The 21,896-nt window shown below is 37.3% G+C and overlaps 1 protein-coding gene across 4 annotated transcripts in view; it reads right to left on the minus strand.

Moving 5' to 3' along the window:
• LOC108243952 (semaphorin-6D) overlaps positions 1-21,896 on the minus strand; it is a 141,154-nt gene that overhangs the window by 118,439 nt on the left and 819 nt on the right. The window lies entirely within an intron of this gene.

Below are 21,896 nucleotides of genomic sequence, written 5' to 3' on the forward strand. Positions count from 1 at the left end.
TAAAGAAAAGCACAAGTAAAAACAAATTCATCAAAGTCCAAAAACATTTACAAGACAAAATGAACATAACATAAAAAAGAAATTCAGAAGTAAGAAAATCCACAGCACTGACAGAAATGGAAGAGAAAGAATAATCGTACAGCCACAATATTACAGGAAAACCAGAAACATCCACAAATGGGTTTAAAACAACTATAATAGACATAAAAGCACATGGAATTATGTTTTCAGCTCGTTTTTTCCTCCCCTATGAGAGGGAGGGGCACCTCCAACATGTCTGATCACAAAATCCTGCCAAACAGTCAACAGTTGTGAGCAAATGGACTGTTTGCGTCACACAATAGGCAGCTTTGTTTACAGTGAATATTGATATTGGTATGATTCCCACAATAAAAGGTTAATCTCCTGAAGTTTATTAGAACACAGGAGGTTACTACGTACCACCTACCAATGAGGGTCCCTTTATGAAAGGGTTGATTAATGCTTTATAGATCATTATATTCATGGGTTTGTAAACACTTAAAGCCTTAACAATCCTTTATGAAACAGCTGTAAGACACTGGAAGCAGGTTAACTATTTGGCTAGCTCAAGTGTTGTGCTTTTTCTCCATTTCTTTATAATTTGATTCAGATTTTAAATATTAAACATTTGTCAGCAGGTTACATGTGTGAGAACTATGAGTGATTGCTTGTTTTGGCAAAAAAAAAACCCATTTAGTACAAAATGCTGAACAACTACTGACAAATTACATTTACCTGAATAAACAAAGTACAGCACTTTATCTTTCCAATTAGAGAACTGGCTTCAGTGTAAGAACAGTCCTTTATAAAGCATTAAACTCACAAATAACCTATTTTTAAAGCATTAAATAAACCCTTACAGGAAGTGGTACAAATTCATTTTAAATTTTGGGATGCCATTTTTGGCTGGCTCTCACTTTGGGGCCTTTAAATGATGGTTTTCAGGGCAGAGCCTGGTTTTGAGCTGTGATCAGAACTAGTGAAATACTGGAAATGATTTCTGTTAACCATAGAAGGATGAATTACAAGCTAGTGCCTGTTATGAGGTAAATACGGGATTTAAGACAAATACGTAGATAATCTCAGCTACTTTATGTTCTTGACAAGTGCCCTGAATTAAAATGAAAAGAGCCAGAAAGACTGACATTGTTTGCTCTTCTCAGACTCAGTGTAGAAAACATTTAAGGAAGAATGACATCAATCAGACAGAAGCACATGTCTGAGTTCGTTGTCATTTGAATGACTGAAATAAAAAAAGGTAACAGGATAAAACTACCGGATAAACTTAATAAAAGTGCAACAAAAGCAGCAGGATGTGCGCACAAATGAAAGGGTAAGAAATGTTTGTACACACACACACACACACACACACACAGAAAAACCCCACAGCTCGAATGTAAAATGTGCTGCAGCAATCCTGCACATGTTTGGCAGCGGATAGATCCTGAAGGCTTGGAGGTCAGCCAAAACACACACCCACACCCACAAACACGCACAGGTCAGCCAAATGGGTTTTATGCTTTGAATGTGATTTTCAGAGCCTCTGACATTCCTAAACACTGAAAATTGAGCCAAGAAAACATGTCGAAACAAATACAGGTGGCAGCATTTCTGATGAAAAACAGAGCATCTTTGAAGCGGTGCATGCACCCCGAATAACTCGCATTCTTTCTCAAACATTTCTTTATCTCCTACACCCTCTTTAAAAATCAGTATCTGGGTACACTTCAAAGAATGGCATCATATCTGTAGCTGATTCAGCCAAGAACGCCAGGTATCAATCCTCCTTTCTAACAGGGGTGTGTTCATAGTCTGACTGGATGCACAAACGTCAAAGCTAATAAATTAACGTGGCTGCTGTGATCTGAAGGAAGCAGCAGCTGCTGACCGAGCAGAAAAAGCACCACAAAAGAAACCATTCTGCTTTAAAAGTAAAAAGCTGATGAAGGGAGGGTTTCTCAAAGCGTGTGGACCCGTTTTTATTATGACCTTCGAGGAAAGTCTCAAAAAAATCCAAGAGAAGAAACTTAAAAATTCAAGAGAAGAAAATGAGTAAAACTGTGCGATTGTGCTGTGTAGCCTTCAAGGCCAATAAAAAGCAGTTTCCTGAATCATAACAAAAGATTCCCTGGAGAAGTGTCAGAGACAGATTGTCATTGGGCCTGCAGAACAGATGCCATCACCATCTCCATTCCTTACAGCCTCGGCGTGCAGCTGGATGGATCTCCACCGCCACACGTAAAGGTCAGACAAATGAAATCACAGCGAGCTGCAGGACATGTGTCGAAGTCGCTCGCCGGCTTGCTCTGAGAGGCATTTCATCCATCTTCATCTGGAAGGCGTGATTTGCCTGAGACCTGGACGACGCTCGGCACGAGGAAAAAGGATGGAGAAGAGATGGAGAGAGGGACCTCTGGGCAGGCAAGTGGAACGAGTACAAAAACAGGACATAAAGAAAGAGGAGAGAAGAAAGTGAGGATGGATGTCTGTGTGTGTGAGCGCAGACAGGCAGAACATGAAAACAGAGAAAGAGAAGATATGACAACAAACACAAAACAAAAAGGAAAAATGTCAATCCAATGGCAAAAAATATTCTCCTGAGCAGTCATCCGGGACCAGCAGGTTTTTCTGTTTTTTTTGTGGTTTTGTTTTTTGATATAAAGAGTGTCAGGCAACAGGAACCAGGTCTGTTTTTTGTTGCCTGCATATGTTTAATTGAATCCCTTACAGTATGTCTACTATGACAGATTTCATTATGTCATTACAAATTAATTCAGTTAGCAAGTAGAGTAAGTCAAAAATCAAAACATCAGTTTACTCTTTAATTCAAGCAGTTAAATATTACTGCTCATCTTTGCCACGTGGAATGAGTTACGCCTGCTTTCCTTTCTGGTGTATATGAGCCACGCTTCACCGTCACAGAGTATGCTAACATGGGCGCTACAGACAACCATCTTAGTTCGTATCGTAAAGCTGGAGTTTGACGACACACAACTTGTCAAATTAGCCAGTTTTGCTGCTGAACCAAGTCCACCAATTTTATTCTCTAAAACTGGTGATCTACATCGAGCTCGTAGTTATTGGTAGTGATGTAAAGTACTGCAGATGTGTCCGGATCTTGACATTCTTCAAGTTGATTAAGCTTGAAGAATGTAATCGCTCTGTTTTTATGTTTTCGGTTGCCAACTTTATGTAACAACATTTACTGAAGTTTAGATTGTATCCATTTAATAAGAATTCTGTAAGTATTCAGAACACAGTGTACAGTAAATTATCCTTGGCTCTCTAATACATTTTAATTGTTTTGAATGACAATGATTTGAACTGAGAAAAATAAATTGTTACAATATAAAAAGAAGACAGAAAACCTGGCAAATTCATAGTCACAAAGTTAAAAAGTGATCAATAAAATTAAAGGATGATTAATAGGAAATCATGACAAGAAGCATCACATCCAAGCTCTTATTAATAATTAATACTGCTGTACTGGTTAGGTAATCTTACACGCTAAAGGAAAAGGGCAACCACACATCTCTTTTAGATACTAAAAGATGTTTCACCTTCCATCTGACAGTCTGTCAGCTCGGACTCACTCATGGGAAGATTCAAGGTATGAAAGCTGTTTTTAATGATATGCAAGTCACCAAGAAGCCCATAAATCTGTGGATATTTCAGGTCATGTTTGAGCTGTTTACATTCTTGATTAACATTTGGGATAATTTGGTGACTTGTTTAAAAGATGAAAAATAAATAAAAATAAACAGATGTGTTATATTCAAGCAAAATTGGTTTGCTTTTCAACGCTCTTCAGTGGAAACCACCCAAAGTTTGTCTCTTAAATGTTATCATTAGACAAACACATTTCAATGAGCATCTGAAGGGTTTCAGTTGTTCTTTAGTCACTCATCTTGTCTTTAAACAGAACTTCAGAGGCTATCCCAAAAAAATTAGTAGCATTACAAAGAAAAATTGTGTAAATGCCAATATTTGAGAGTTTAGCACACTGGCACAATAACACAACAACATGCATCCCAAAGCAAAGCACTAAAAAGGATAAATGAGGAGAAAATTTAAATAATGCCCTGCAGTGAGAACAACTCTCCTAAATCTTCAAGGCTTCAGCTCCCATCTCCATCGCTCCGTCTCCCCCGGTGCTCCAAACAAACCACAGCAGAGCTGATGAGATGTTCACAGACCGAGAGGCTCATCTATTATACTGCAGCCAAACACAGCAGCTGGGAGTTTCACTGCGCTCCTCTTCACACAAACACGCTTCCTGATAATCAGCAGAGTTTGTGCAGATCGGCTTTAAAGATGCAGTTTGTCAAAAGTCTCCAAGACTTTATGCGATTTGAGTGATTGAATTAAAGGATTTGACACCTGATGTGGTGCAGGTGGGGAAAGAAACAAATTCAGATGAAAGCTGAAAAAGTCATTTTCAAAATCAGTTTTTCTTTAAAACATGGCTTTTATTTTTTCACCATTTTCCTAAAGATAAACATAGAAATACAACAAGGTGACTGATTTGTCAATCTTTGATTTATTAAACTTCACAAATGTTAAATTTAGGCTCTGATGGCATTTTAGATACATTCAATGTAGAGGAAGAAACACTTCAGTACAAAACATTTAAAATGTTTCAGTGTGAGAAACAATAAGATTGAGAAATAAAAAGATAAAACACCTGGAGAAAGTTTTCCACAAATGATAAAAATCTAAAACAACTCCATTAAATTCCTTCAGAAAATAACGGGACATTTAGATGTTTTAATCAACTCTGAATCATTTATCTGAATTCTGTTTAATGCGTACTTGAATCATTTTTTTGCACAGCAGCCAAGTTAAGCTAAAGGAAGTAAAAAGTTGCACGTATTGTGTCAAAACTTTCACGACTGATATTCACACCCTGGGTGTGAATAAAAAAAAAAAAAACTCATCTCCCACAGTCCCCAGCAAAAAAAAAAAAAAAAAGAGACAGCCAAACTTCTCCACATCTTGACAGCAGAAAAATCAACACACCGTCCTCACAGAGGCAGTAAATGTCATTTATCCAACAGGATGGGTCATGCTGACTTTTCACCTTCACTGTAGAAAAAAAACAAACAAGAAGATGGATCATTCTTATCCTGAAACCTACAGTATTATTACGTGAATCCTTTGTGTTAAATATTTTATTTTCAGCCTGAAGGCACAGAAACAATATTACTCTTAACTAGAGAAATTGCATCTTCTGTGAAAATGTGTGAATGCTGAGTGCTGAATATCTTTACTGACGTTATCTGAAGAAATTAAAACTGAGTTTTTAAAAACTAAAAGAAACAGATCACCTGCTAAAAGCCTGAAGAAGCAAAACACAAGCTAAAAGTAGCAAAAAGGTTAATTAAAGTAGTAAAAAGGGTAGCTAAAAGCACCAAAAAGGTAGCTAAAAAAAGGCCATCTTGAAGCTAAAAAGTAGCAAAAAGATGTCTAAAAGCTAAAAGTATCTGAATGGTAGCTAAAAGTACCAAAAGGCTAGCTAAAACTAGAAGTAGTCAACAAAAGAAGACCAAACAGAGTGAGAAATTTGACAAAAGGTAGTCTGGTATAATTAGTCGGTTCACACAGGAAGCTGCAGAATGATCCTTTAATCTGAAGAAGAACAGAGCAGATTCAATAAACCACAACAATCCAGACTCCGAGGGAAAATCTGGCATGAGGATGAATGACAAAGTGGTTGTTTGTGGGTGACGCTGTGCACATTTAGACACTGATGGGACCTCTGCTGATAAATTTGCAGCAGCTGATATTTACTGAGCACCTGTGCCAGGAAACAGCATCAGTGTGACATTAATGTCCATTCTTTGTCTGCACACCTCTTTCCCCTCCTCATTTTCCTGCCTGTGTCTTCCTAATTTCCTCCGAGCACTACAATTTATTTTGAAAATCACTTCTGTCCGAGTCAGCCGTGCAGCTGAAAAAATAAAAATAAAAGAATGGTCAGGGGACTTTTTATACAAAAACTTTTGATAGAAAGCAGCTGCACTGCGTACAAATGAGGGCGTTTATTCTATTTGTAAATTGTGTGGGAAAATATTTCACTTTGTGTAATAAATAAAGCTTCATAAATCTGCTGAAAACTACTTTCTGATGAGCTAATATGCAAGCATTTGTATCTCTGCACCAAGGTTTCAGGCACATTTATTGCCCGCCGCCAAGGAGCTTAATGTTTTCAGCAGCGTTTGTTTTGATTGTGCACAGATTACTCAAAAAGTAAAAAAGAGTTTTTGATTAAATTTTTAGGAAATGTTGAGGTGTTCAGAATGAACAAATGACTAAATTCTGGTGATGATCAGGATCAAGATTCGGCTCCTACAGTGTTTTACTGACCCTGTGGCCGAGGTGGAGGTTGGCGCTCTCAGTTCCTCAGCATACAGTGATGACATCAGATGATGACATCACGATGATAATGGGTCTTTGCAGAGATGTACCCGCTCGTAAATTTGTACCACCCATGGTTTTGATGCATTTTCTTGTTTATATTCGTCATTTTTGATGGCAGCCTGACTTCATCTTTAGCTCCCACAGCTTCTGCACAACACTGATGCTGGAATAACTGAAGTATCCTCATAACGCATTTCTCCCTGCAGCAAACAGACTAAATGTCAGGAAACATCTTCTTTTGTATTGATTCCTTCTCCGCAGGCAGCAGGAAGTTTGCGTCTGCTGTGAGCTAACTGTCAGTATGCTGCAACCAACACACACACACACACACACACACACACACACACACACACACACACGAACACCTGGAGGGAGGGCAATCTGTTGTGTTGCTGATCAATAGAGAAGGAAGAAAGCTTCACAGAGGTCACCGTTGTGCCTGTGTGAGTGTGAATGTATGTGTGTTTTACACACGGCCGTGTTGAAGGGAGTCAATACCAGCAGGGAGAGATAGTGGGCGGGTCGACAATTAAACCTGTTTACGCACAAACAGCAGCTCGATCAAAGAAAATAGGATCCATCCATTTTCTCGCCCCATTTCTAATCTTATCTTTATCCTATTTTTATTCTGTAAACATTCCTTTATCCCACACTTGATTTGGTTTTAAAGCCGAGTGATTCCTGTGTGGATGGATTTACATCACAATGGCAGATGGGGAATGAAAAATAAACAGTGCTTCTCGTGTTAAAACTCGCTGCTCAGACAATCTTGTCAACAGGATCTGGTCCGTTTCACCCACTCTTGTTAATTAGTCCAACAGCTTCAGAACATGGAAATATATTTGTCAAACTCTTGCTTGGTCATTTGGTTTGTATAAAAAGTGGAAACAGTAGCGACTGCTTTAATAATGTGTACTAGTCTCTACATACCTGAGTATACAGTCACTGTAAAGTCATCCCTGTTCGAGGTAAATCTGCAACATGTGCAATTGTTTTGTCTATCCGTGTAAAGCTGAATCTGCAAGAAGCTGATCGTTGACGTAAAAAAAAAAAATATATATATATATATATATATATATATATATATATAAACTTAACTTTGCAAGAAAGTATGTTCTGTGTCTGAAAAGTTTTGATATTTCTTTGCTGAATCTTTAACTGGGAATGAAAGAAATAAAGCTGATGCTGATTATTAAAACGCACATACAGGCCTTATTAAATTAAGCTTTTATTGGTTTCCGACAAATACTGTACTGAACCAAACTAAAAGCTGCGTTTCAAATCACTGACTGGAATGTGTCCATTTATAGCATAAGAAAAGTTGTTGTCAGGTGGCTCCATTTTAAGAAACACCTTCATCAAATAAAGACCTTTAGACAGTAAGACAGAGATCTTAATCTGAATGAATCACCAAACCCATCAAAGCTGAGAGAGATGAGGATAAAAGAGAAAAAAAAAATACAATCCACACTCAGTCTGAAAGATGAGTTTGAGAAAGTGAGGTTTCTTGCCAATAAGGTATAAAAATTATACCTTTATATACTTAAACTTTATTGATTTCTCCCGAGTGGCAACTGCTTTGCAGCAACCAAGAAAGAAAGGCCGACAAACATACAAGAAGAAACAGAATCCACAGATCAGATAAGCAAGCCCCGGTGCAGTGACCAAATCTTAATATATAATTAATATGCTAGAGTACATGATTAAAAAAATGCTGACAACTTGTCAGTCTGTTTATTTTGAAACTGCTTTTTTTATTTTGAGAAGTAAAAAAAAAAAAAAAAAAAAAAAAAGATTCTCCGCCGCAAATCTGAAGCAAACTTCACAAATTTGGAAACAGTGGAGGGATGTTTTTTCTTTGTATTTGGATGTGGTGGTAATGCTGACCTTTTCCCCCACCTACCGGCCCAGCACAGAAGAAGAAATTCAAGAACAAATTCAACAAAAATGCTGAAATACCTTTGCTGGGCCAGTAGGTGGCGATAAAATCAATATTAACACTACATCAAAATACAAAGAAAAACATCGGAACACATTTAAAGATTCGCCCTAAAAACCTGTAGCTTATTTTTTTTTGTTCAAAACCATTTCTGATTTATTTTCAGTCTAACCTTTCCAGCACGCAATCAAAGTTAATGACAAGATCTTGATAAAGTGAGAACTGCAGGAAAAAAAAGCAAAAGTTTTTATTGTTTCTAACACAAACAGCAACAGTGGACATAATCAGTCTGCATGAAAATCTTTTTTAAAAGAAACCAAACAAACAAAACTGATTTTTTCTTAAAGTAAATATGTTTCCATGTGGATGAGAACTGCAATTAAGGCAGAATATGTTTGCCAAATATCCACTGTGGCCTTAAAGTCAAGATAAAAAGAGTTCAACTGGAACTCATTTCTGCAGCCTGTTAATGTATCCATTTCTAGTTGATCTAGTCCTTTTCCAGTCCTAATGTTCCACTTTATTCAGAGTGACACAGCATAATACAGGTCAGAAGCATTTAATTCAGTGAGTGCCATCATTGTATACCTCCCACGAGTGAATCCAGAGGATCACCACATTGGACTGTTGCTTTACTGTAAAATATGCATGTGACCGTGAATGTGTTATGCAGGAGTTGATTAGCACTCATGCATAATTCATGTGTAACAAACACACAGACACACACACATTTGATAACCTGAGGTGAAAAGAGATTAACAAAGATGGAGAGCTGCGAGACAGAAACAGAGTCATCATTGGCTCAGATGATTGTAGCTCAAACGAACAGATTTATGACTGAAGTAAAAGATGAATAAATCAGCAAACACTGAGAATAAAAAGCTCGGAACATGGAAGTTAAACTTTTTTATTAACCCCGGACAACAACTAAAACTCAAAGCAAATAAGATTAAAAACTGCCAGCTCCTTTTGTGTTTCAATGTTTATTTTATTTATTTACCCCCAAAGGCCTGGCTGTTTTCCCCCCTGACTAAGTTTGATTGTTTTTTGAAAAGTAATTTTAAAATTTTATATCAGAAGAACTGAAGCACCAGGAGTCCCTTACATCTGTCCTTCTGTAGGGCTCATATCACCTTTGTTTTGTTATTGTATGATCTGGTTAAACTTATAAATTACATCTTCTGAAATCATAAGTCCTGTGCAGAGTTGCTGCCATCATAAAGAAAACGCTGCTCTGTTTGGAGTCAGATATCCAACTCCTGTCAAACATTAAATAATTGATGCATTTTCTACCTTTTGACTTTAGAACAGCATTAAAAGAAATCTTTTTCCAATAGTTTTAGGGCAAAGTTAATACCATTTTTAATTAACCTAACAATTAAACCAACTTTGGGGCTTTTATGTGCAAGAGTTTCCGTTTTGTTACATCACTGTTACACTGCATTTTGTTAAAGGAGCGTAGAGAAAAGAAAATGGAGAGAATGATAAGGAACGAAATGAGGCTCATTCCCTCTGAGTATATTTGATTCATGACGTTGTGATAGCTTGCAGTATTGAATAAATTAAAACACACAGATTTTCTCTCATTAGTATCAATGAGCGCTGCAAAAACCACAGCCCTGTCAAAAATTTAAAATCTGTCGGTTTTTTTTTTCATATTTCCATTTTACCTCCAAGCCCTGTCTACATGGGAACAGCATTTTGTGATAACGCAAACTTTTTTTATAGCTTCAACCTTATGTCCAAACAAAAACAGCATTTTTGGAGCCACTAAATGTTTCTTTTTTATCGTTTTGTTTTTAAACTGGTTTCCAGAGAGAAATCCTTAGAAGACCCACGGTTTGGGTTGCAAACGCCAGTTTCTCAGCCTTAATATAACATATTATTTTGAATGAGAGACAAGGTTTATGAACAATAAAACTGCCTTACATAGAGCAAAGTAAAACCTATCAATAATCGTAATAATATAAGACTAAAAAGTTGATTACTGTCAACACACAAATAAATGTGTGAAAAAAATAGACAACAGTTCAAATGTGTAGCACTTATTTTCCCTTTTCTTCTCTCAAAAACATGTGAGGTAATTTATTTTACAAAGACTGGACTGTTTTTAATATTGTAAATCACTTATAGGCAGTTTTTAAAGCACTTTACTGAAGTGAAGTGAAGTGAAGTGAAATTTATTTATATGGCACTTTTCAGCAGCAAGGCGATCCAAAGTGCTACTGAAGCATTAAATTTTGCTGTATTTTTTGTTAAAATTTGTCAGTATTCATGAAATTTGGTATTTTTTCAACTGAATTATTAAAAAAAGATTATCAACCGTATAATAAAAATGTGGTTACACCATAAAAACATGGGAATCAGAAATAATAGAGTGGAAAAAAAATAATTTAGAAATAAACAGAATTAACATTTTAGGGCCTTATAACAAACTTGTTGCCAATGACGCCTGAATTAGTGTGTGGTCACACACCTGATGAGTAAACACACACACACTAATAGGGAAGTCCAGGAAAGAAATGCCAAAAAATGAATTTCAACCAGTTGTTGTTGTTTGCACTCGTCCTGACCTCCTGACAGCTTCAGACATGCCGGGTGGCTGTATGAACAAGGTTGGGTCTGTCTGCTGCAGGTACTGGTGGCTGATTTGTTCCTGCAGCTAATGGTTCTTTTCCATGCGGCTTCTAGCTCCGCTGCTAATTTAGTTGGCTTTGCTTCTAACGATGCACGAGGAAAACATTTACTACAAGTGCAGCTCCTGTCATTACACAGAAATAACTACACATCTGACAACAAAAAAGTGAGAAAAGTGGAAACTCAAGAGGAAGATGCTGCTATCAGGGGTGGAATAAGTTAAAAATGTAAAATACATTTGATGAATCAGATGCCATCAAGAGGTTTCCTGTTACAAGTTAAAACTAGACTTGGCACTGTTAGAGAAGCTAAGGTAATTCTTTACACAACAGGACAACAGTGAGTTTAAAATGTGAGCGTAAAAGGTGGCACAATACTTCTCTCAGTGGGAAACTCAGCTGAATACACACATCTATTCATATATGTTGACACAAAAATGGCCTGTGGTCATAAAATGTACTTCTCTATGTTAAAATATCCATCTGGATCTGTGAGAGTATTCACTGAGCTGCTGGCAGCTGAAAGCACTGAAGTCCTGTAGCAGGCAGAGCACGATGACACAGAACATACAGAAACAGCTGAAATTAACAGAAATAAACTGGGACAACTTCTCTACGATGGTAAACTAACCTGAAACGTATGACTAAACAATGTGTGCAAAAATTTCATGAAACATTAACAAACCTCTGAGTTATATAATGTTTGCATCTATACTTTGTTTCTGTGTCTAAAACTGGTATACAGGACATGAAGACATGTAGCTGCCAGTTTATTACGTACAATAAACTAAATTTGAGGCAGTCTGAATAAGCATTCCTGCAATACAAAATCCATTTTCTGAATAATTATGTTTAATCTTTGCAGAATGGTGTAGTGTGTGATCATTTGATTGGACAACCCATCTCCACAGCATTATACCAGGTATTTTTTCTATGCAATGTTAAGCATTTTCATACAGGGCTCATCTAATCATTTTGTATAATTTTTTTAATTATTCATTCATTTTGAGCAGTCAGTAGCCTTTGTTACTCATAAGGTTTTTCTATACATTACAAAATGGCCGCCTTGTAGACAACTGACACAGAAAAGACTGAAGTCCAGTTTTCTGGTTCCACAATGAGCATTTTGTGTCGATGCAAAGCCATGTTTAGAAAAATGATAATAATAAATTGCACTTCAAAAATCAAGAAAAGGCTTATAGAAGCAATCTGAGTCATTAGGAGGGGAACAAATAAAAATGCTCCTGCAGCAGTTTTATTTGTGACTCAAAGGTCAGGAAGATCAAATCTTAGGAAGCTGTATGTTTTTCCTGCAAAGAATTAATAAGATGAAGTATAGACTATTTACTTACAGCTAACCACGAGGTGTATTGATAAACACGAGAAGGAGGTGATGAAAACAAAGGAAGAGAGAAAAGATGATGAGGGTGTGGAAGAAAGGACAAAGGCAGTGAGATTAACTTGGAAAGTTTAATTGGGAAGAAGGTCTCAAATCTCCAGAGCTTCGACACACACTAATGAGCTGTTAGCTGATTAACACAGTGGTGTGTGTGTGTATGTGTGTGTAATGTAAATTCACATGAGGACTAAGAAAGCCTTCCAGTAACTCAAACTACAGTGAAAGCAGGTTTTAACCTTCAAACAGGCACAGATATCTATACCTCAGAAGTGACCTTGTCTGCATGAAACCACTGTCAACCACATGAGACTCAACAGCTGTAAGAGCCCAACTGTTTAATATGTAGAATGAAATAAAAGTGTACCCTTAATAGACATGTGCAGGGACCAAACCATGGATTGAACAGGCCTTTAACCATTAATCTCATTCAGCCAAAGTCATGTTAACAATTGAATTAAAAATGAATGAAACGCATTAGTTTGAGTATCCATAAACCTTGTTTTTAACCACTGAGGTTGAACGTATATAGACATTTTAAAAGAACAAATAAAACGCTAACTTGCACAAAACAATTGTGTAATTTACAGTTGCACATTACCACCTTCATCCACTGGGTTCACAATGCACTCACTTTAATGACGAGAACAGATGGAAGACGTCGCTTCAGCAGAAAACCGAACTTTCAGCGGACCTGATGTGTCGGACGTAATAACAAATAAGACACAGTCTAACCCAGTTCTCATGGACTGCCAGGCTAAAGCATCCAAGTCTGACAACAGTTCTCTCATTCATAAACTGGCGGAGAGAAGTCTAACAAGAACAAAAAAAACTACGTCTTTATATTTTCACATTTATTGACCTTTTTCTTTTCATAAGACAAGCCCCTCTTTAAGTGCCCCACATAAAAAAAGAAAAATACTTTGCCCAACAAAGTATAGTTTCTCCTAAGTTTTTCCACTATTTTGACATTTTTAAATGAAATTTAAAATGTTTTTGGTGATTCATTCTGAGTTTTTGACTTCTCTGCAGCTACAGGGCGGTGCAGTCTCCACCCGCCTGCGTCAGTAGATGTAACGTGTCACCCTGCTGGCAGCGATCAGGACTGCAGGCCAGCACCAGCAGACTCTCACTGAGGCGTCAAATATTCCGCCCTGTGGACACATTCTGCTGGTTGTAGCTCCGTGATATGACCACTGTAAATGTTACACCTCACGTGATCTGATTTAATGCAGGAATGGTTGCAGCAAAACCTGCCGTGTCCATTAGTGGAGATTTTCTGTTTAAATATCCATTTATGAGGCTAAAATTGGAAGATAAATTATCAGCCAGCAGCTTGGAGCAGACAGACCGGACATGAACCGAACACAGAAAATTAAAGACATGGTAGGCCCACAAGTGGATCCTATTTATCTGATTCTGTGGCTTCCTGCAGCCTGTGTCTGCGGCGGCTCAGTGGTTCTGTGGTTCTTCGAGGCTGCAGGCTCAAGCCCAGGTGGGGGCTGTAATCAAAGGGTTTAATATAGACTGTATATGCCATTATGCATTGTGTTTTTAATTTGATATTTTTTAGAAATTCTTCACAGAAGTACTTAAACCATATACCTTTGATAATCTCAAGTATTATTGCAGAAATATTACTTCAAATAAAATTTAAATGAGAAATTCTTTCTATTAAATTTTACACAGTTAAAATTTAAAATACTCTTGTTTCAGGTGGAAGTGGGTGCAGAGGTGTCCATTTCTGGGATTTAATTATTAGACCAGACTGTTTTCACGAGACAACCTCGAGAAAAAAGACGACAACTTTGTGCACAAATAAAAATAATAATAAAATGAATATTAAGCAACATGTAGCCTATCTTTTTTCACAGAAAATGTTACGCAAATTGTAACATTCGTGTGGTTATTGATTCAGGAAATTAATGTCTGCCCCACTAAAATTTAAGCTCGGGATTTATTACTGTAACTCAGTGGCACTGAGGAGAACAAAATGTTTGTCTGACATCTGCCGACCCAAGTCCTGCAGCCTGTTGGTTGCACAGACAATCTTCATCACTACAGCACACCTACAAGCATGCGCTGCCTTATCCTCACACAGACTGACTGTTTTGACTCTGTGACTACCTCCGCCGTCGGTTCAAAGGCATAAAAGCAGCAAGTTAACATGCTTATCTGTACGTATTAACTAGCTGAGGGTTTCTGATGCAGCAACAACAAGTCATGTTGGTTCGGAACAACAGTGTGCTAATTTAGCAACAGAATGCTAACTAACCCATCTGGTTTAGAGGTATTTTACATGTTTTAGATTTTGCAATAAACAAGTCTACATCACACAGCAAACATCTATTTTTAAATTCTTAAAAAGAGAAAACCTGTAATTTCAGAGCAAAAACACTAACTTTTCTGTTGTTCTTCCCATCTAACTTACCTCTATTTGTAGCTGATTTTACTGAGGTAAAAAGAAAAAAAAAATATCCAAACAAGAGTTCAGCAGCACCAAAGCAGTTTAGCAGCTAAAGCACAAAGACAGCACCCAAGGGCTCTGTAATAGAAGCACTTTATCTGTCAGAGGCAGCGTCAAATACAATTACAGTCTTATATTATGGTGTTTGGGGGGTGGGGAGGGGGGCTGACAGTAAAGCTCAGGCCGATTACAGAGGCGATTTAGCCTTCACGCCTGATTCTCTGGACTAACCAAGGCCACGCTGTCTGTAGGCCTCACACCGCCGTACAGGATCAACACACCTGCCTGAAACACACCTGTTACTCATCCGGCTCTCCTCGAACTCTGGAAAGTCATTTACAGGAGCAATCCGCTGAATATGTCACATTCCACCTCAAAAGGTTTGAGTCTGATCACCATCCTGTGATTTTGCAAAAGAAGGAACAAAAAAAATTAAAAAAAAAAAAAACACTGAATGCCTTAAAATGGTGAGAGAAGAATGAAAAAAAAGAATAAAAAAAACTGATGACACCAAGGCACCATTAAACATTTACAAGAAAAAAAAGAAGCTTTTCTGGATGATTCATCAAATAAAACAATGTACTGCAGTGAGTTCCCCTCCAGAACGGTGGAAGGCTTAAATTCAAGGAGAAGGCACCCAGTGTGGTATGAGCGCACCGAGTGAGTCTGGGGGCATGTTCCCACTGAAATAAAATAAATAAAAACTCTGTGATTCGGTGCATTCTGAGCGTAATATAACATAAAAAATGTTAGAATATAACTGATGTATACAATGTGACCAGAGTTTAAGTCACAATCTGAAAGAAAAAACAAAACGAGCGGGCAGTAGATTGTACATTTCAGCCTAATCTCAAATCAAAACAAGTCAAACTGAACCGAACGAATGAGCAGAAATAATAAAAGTAGCGCAAGAATAAGAATTTAAATTTACATAAACATGCATATTTCTAATTGACCCTTTGCCCTGACATTAAAGTAAATATAAATGTCTGATTAATAGAAGTCTGTTTTAATTTAGGTAAAAAAAAAAAACACCAAAAAGTCTATTGATGATATTGAATATCACAGCCTGATTTTGCAATTTGTAGACAGTCCCTAAACTTTTATCTCACTTCCAGTGTTGAATTCTTGTTCGTTTTCTTCTCCACACTGAAAACAAAACACCTGCTGGACATAGACACCAACGAGCGGCCCAAGGCTTCCTCCAAAGTCTGCTTTACCAGAGTTATCATCTGCTCCACGCTGAACTAAACACGTGCTGTATTAAACAAGAAAATTATGCTAAAGTGATATTATTACTGGCGTATTAATAAATGGCAAGTTTTGCATCACACATTTATGCCAGCGGATGCTTGTGAAGTATTAAAACTTTACACAAAATCAGCCTTTTAAAAAGCTGTGTGAAAAATTAGACAATAAATCAAATAAAACTGAGAAAGCAGAAGGCGGTGTTTGGAGACGTTCCAGGTGATTTCACCTGCCGCTGCCCTTCACAGAAAAGGCTGCAAAAGTAATTGCAGGAAAGAAAAAAAAAAGTCTAGTTGGGTTTTGGACAAAACAATACATTAGAAATCCTTTAGGTGGTTAGTTCTAACAAGATGGAAACTAAACACCTGAATGAAACAACTCCAGATCTAAATCAAAGTGGGGAATAAAAAGATCAGAGGTGTGTTTTATAATGAGACCACAAAAATCTGTTCAGAGTTCATTTTCAAAATTAACTTAAGAGTTTAAATGCCTTAAAATGAGATCTGGATATCTGATTCCCAGCAGCAGAACAAGAGGAACAAAGAAACACTCAGAAGTTGTAAAAACCTATGATCCTAAATTCATGACTTAAATGCAATTTAAATTATTTTTCACAATGCTTAAAGCTCAACCTGCCAACAACTCTGAAAAATGCCTCTTTTTATCATTTTGGCAGAGAAAGCAGGCAGATGCAGTTGACGCTGAGTAAATAACTTACTACTCAGCTAATGTGGCTTGCAGCACTTCAGCCCTCTTGGCTGAGAAGTCACAGTCGAGTGCAACACTTCAAACCACAGTGAGACAACGATGGCATATTAGGCCACTGAAAGCTTCCAGTAATAAAAACCGTGTCTCTTCCTTGGTAATTCAGCCCATTTGCATGCAAATGTTTATTTTTAGAAAAGAAACTAACAAATAATCTGCAACTACAAGAGAAAAATCTCATCTGATATCTCGATTCTTGAAAAGGATTCATAAAACAACCTTAACCTTATTTGACCTACATCAAACATCAGGACACAGACCTGCATGCTCAGAACAACGTTTTGGAATCCTTAAAATTGCATTTATTTTTTAATTAATTCAACTTCTAAAGTGTGAATTAGACTAAACACATTCTGCAATGAGACAGAACTGAAAGAAAACGGTCATTTTTTTGAGGGACATAGGTGAATTTAAAATGTTCTGCAGCCAATTAATCCCTCATCAAATCTTAGATTTGTCCTTTTCTGCCTTGTTGATGCTGTTGGGCACCACCACCAACAAAACAGGAAGTGATTAATCGGCCACTTTAAATAAAAATTGTTAATTAACCAAGTCTGTACATACTTTATTACCAAAGGGAGAATGAAGACGCAGCAGCAGCTGCTACAACCAGCATTTTGTAGCCCATAATTTAGCTTTATTAAGAGAAAATGCTCTTTTATATATTATTTACACGTGTACAAGTTATTCTACAGGTTCTTAAATAGAATAATGTTTAAGTTAAGCAATTACTGTCATATTTTGTTGTATGAAAATGAATAATGTCTAAGAATTTAAAAATCAGTCCCAATTTCCAAAAACCAGCGTCGGCAATAAAAAACTGATACTGGTCGACCTCTCAGAGACCCAAAACACTTCTAAATCAACAAAAATAAAATTAAAGGGACTACTCATGTTAAATAATCCTTTTTTGTTGTCGTTATTTAAATATTCTTTCATTCGATGGGTTTTAATCTTGTATTTTCAATCACAATATATCTCTATAATGACACTTTCTATTTGTGCTCAAGGTGATGGTATAATACAGAACAAAAACTAAATTTGATGCAAAGTTTGTGGTTATCACAAATCATTTCCCTTCAAGTTCTTTTACATTTTCAATTCTTTGAATCCTTTCTTCAGTTCTCAAAGGTCTTCAGCTAAGACAATAGGTACAAGGGAAATGAACATGAGAAGAAAGATGCACCTCAGACAATGGCTTATTATTTGACTGGGATGATGACAAACTCCAATTTGTACACTTTCCTGCAGCCTGTCTTGGCTACATCAACACATACACACACGCAAACACAGGATTAGAACAAAAGACAAGTCCCGCGGCACAGATTTGCACAGCGAGCATAATGGCTGATGACATGCGGCAGTTTGGAGGCTTTCAAAATGACGCTGCTAATCTTCCTGCGCTGGAATAACATTATTTTCTCCGCTTCCTCCTCCTCGCCGCCCGCCCACCGGGGACTCGCAGGTTATTGTGTCCAAACGCACCCCCAAGGTTAACACACACAATGAACAGGCAGCGGTGAGCTGGCAGCTGGCTGCTCGGGCTGCCCCGCTGATAGATTTCCACAAGGCATGGGTTCGTTCAGAATGGGGTTCAAACCGCACAAAGAGACATTTTAGAATGTAGCACCTTCACGTTGAACAACGGAGCACAGAGTCTAGACAGGAGGGGAGATAAAGAGGCTGTAGGGGTGGGGGGATTGATGGAAAATTTGTGTTTTTTGGTGTCAATCCTGGTTTATGGTGTATTTAACAAAAGAACTCCTGTTCTTTGACCTCAAACTGACAAGTGTCGAGAAAATCAAACCATGATGTGGAGCACTGAGGTTAAATCTGATGACCAGAATTAGGAAAAGCTTCAAATTTAGCTGAAAGCTGTTTTGTTTCACACACAGACAAAATATTTTGATGAGTTACACAAAAACAAAACCACCCATGACTTACATTTTTGATCAGCTAAAAAAAATAAAATATTTTATTTATTTCACAAAAAGAATCCAATTCCTAATGAGGTAACAACTGCACTAAAAAATTCAATTGATAAGAAAAACAGAAAACAGAACTGGAAAACTGATAAATTACAAAAACTGATACATTAAAATATCTTTAACTATTAAAAACCATTTTCACATAAATATATTTATTATGCAGGTATTTAAATTATTAATGATTCTATAAAAGTGGTATTTAAATCCTTTCCTAGACTGGTCAAAAACATTTTAAAAACTCAATAACATCTGGCTTTAGATTAGAAAAACTTAATCAGCAGTGAGTCATTAAAGGTCAACAAACTGAAGAAATCCAAAGTATTGGTTCTGATCAGTAAAGATGAAGGCACAACATTCAAATCCCTCCTTTTCAATGAGGGGGCTGCAAGACTGGTCACAGCTCACTTTTCCTTATAGACACAAACTCAGCATCTAACACAAAAACTTGGAAACTGAAGCAAACAACTTAAAAACAAGGATTTATCAACATTTACTGTCTGTAAAAAGGCTTGGATCTCAGTCAGCCTGGTCAAGCGGGTCTTCTGAACCGTAGGGCACCTACAGATTTCCACCCGTTTGCTACTTTTGTTATAAAATCTATCAGCGTTTAAACATTACCAGAACTAAAACTAGGGCAGTAATCTGTAACCTTCTGACAGATTTAAAAAGTCTATGTAAAAAAAGCCAAGAAAATGTGTGAAATTTAAAAAGATGAAGTACCAAATGTGACAAATCTTGAAAAAGTTAGTAAAAATCGTCCACAACAAGGCGCTGGTGCAGCACACCTTTTTCTAACCTTGATGTTTTTATGAGATTGCCTCGTCTTATGTTTTAACCTCTCATCGTTCTGCAAGCAGAGTACGGCTAAGCTCATAAACGTTTATGTCCAGCTTTTAAATCAGATAACGCCTGCAGTAAATTTCCTTGTAAAAAAGTGGTAAATGTGAGTTTAACCTACATTACGTCCCATCTCTTCCCACATATATTAACTTGTTTAAATTCGTAGCCAGTTTAGCGCCTGCCGCTGACGTGCAGCGGCGCCTCTGCGAGCTGACTCAGTCCTCAGCAGCTCCACTGTGGCTCTGATGCCAAAAAGCATCAATGTTGACATTAATAATTCAATATCCTGTTCATAATTGACGATTAATTGGCGGAACGGCGTCCTTCCTGAAGTGATGGCCATGTTTGGCTTTTTATCCGAGAACGGTAATAAAAAACACAAACTGACAGAGAAATGACCTTCAGAGCAGCTGCTCTCTTACTTCTCATGCTTCCCTGATTTGACTGTTAAAACCCATCAATCTGCATGTGGGCTGGTTAATGAGAGGCCAAAAGAAGTCAATTAAGGGCAATTTAGATTGTTTACTCTAAAGCTTCACCTTTAAATTGTCAATCAGTGCGTTAGTAATGGGTCTTCTTAGAGCCACAGCTGATGTGTTGGAGGAGATCTTGCAGATACAACCATTACGACTCTATGTGCTGCTCCTGGTATTATTCCACTGTGTAATCTGAAGGTTTTGTATTTATTTACATCCCGTGTGTTTGCACATCAAGATGAAACACCAAATGCAGCTTTATTTACAAATGGAAACAAAGATTTCTGCATAAAGATGATGCCTTCAGGGGCTAAACCAAGTATTTCCCTTGTGTTTGATTTTCAAGTTGTTCAACTGAAAGAACCTCCACAAATGCTTTGTTCTGTCAAAACAATCATTAAAAAGATTAGGATTCTGGTTATTGTTGTTTTCTGTTGTTTATCTTGATTTGCTTTATCTCGGCTTAAAACCTACTGAGTGATCGTTGCAGACCCTCCATCTTCAATTTACAGGTTTTGAATATGTAGGTGGAATAGAAATGTGACATTTTTGCCTCCAAATGCAATGTTTCAAGCAGATGAGTTCCTCTTTCTTAGGTTATTAGGAGCTTGAGGATTTCATTTGGATAGTGGAAGCTAAGTGCTAACCACCAAATAGAAATAAAGTAGAAATATGTGGCACCACTAAGAATATGTGAAAGATCAAGAACTTGTAACCTGTATCTGTTAAAATAGGTCCTGAAAACTTTGATTTTAAACCAGGGAAAATGTACAACCTTTATCTCAGACCAAACAAACACCCAAAACTACAAATGAAACCTAAGGAGCAGCCTTTCAGACAACTATATCTCAGATAAAACACGCCAATAAAACTATTATATCCTTCTATTAACCGAGAAAAGGTGCCCAGAGGGAGATCTGCTCGACTCTCTGGTAGGAATATCATTACGTCATCATATCTTCACACAGGAAGCTGATTGCAGATGGATTAACTTTGAAAATATTCTAACTTTAAAGACTGCAGAGGCTGGATCAGAGACTCAAATCTAAAAATATTAACAATATTGAATAAAAACGTTCTAATCATGACAAAAAACCCTCAGAAGAAGCCATCTTGGCTCGACATAATTCTTATTCTTATTATTCTTTGTTTGGAATATTAGGAACTTCTGGGGGCTTTCAGCCATTAGGAAGACAAAACAGGTTGTGTAAACGGAGCTCTGGGGTGAACATCTTTCTCAGCTCCTGACTGCTGAACCAGCAGGTGAGAAGTCATTATCAGAATGGCTAAAATGACCCCCCCCCTCCTTATTCACCTGTTTCTGGTTGTCTGTGTGGCAACAATGAGGTGCTGTTCCCATTGGAGGAAACGGTTTAAAACACAATAAATCACCTGATCTGCAAAATGTTGTTCTGGTTACAAAATTAAACAAAAGATCTAAAAAAATTAGATCTTCAAAACTCTTTTTTATCTTACCCAAAGTAAACATACCCTCACTCCCGAAGTCCTATCAGATCAAGAGTATTTGATTATATATATTTTAAATAGTGATCGATTAACCCATCGGTCCTCTCAGCCGAGTAAAGACTCAGGGAATGAATCATTGATGAGCCTAAACGTCGCTTGCAGCTGTGCGCTGTCAGGTACCTGGAACCGGAACAAGACAAATTCTGACTCAAATACCACCTCTGCTGAGAGAG

This window comes from Kryptolebias marmoratus, linkage group LG5, assembly GCF_001649575.2.
Source record: "Kryptolebias marmoratus isolate JLee-2015 linkage group LG5, ASM164957v2, whole genome shotgun sequence".
Taxonomy (NCBI): domain Eukaryota; kingdom Metazoa; phylum Chordata; class Actinopteri; order Cyprinodontiformes; family Rivulidae; genus Kryptolebias; species Kryptolebias marmoratus.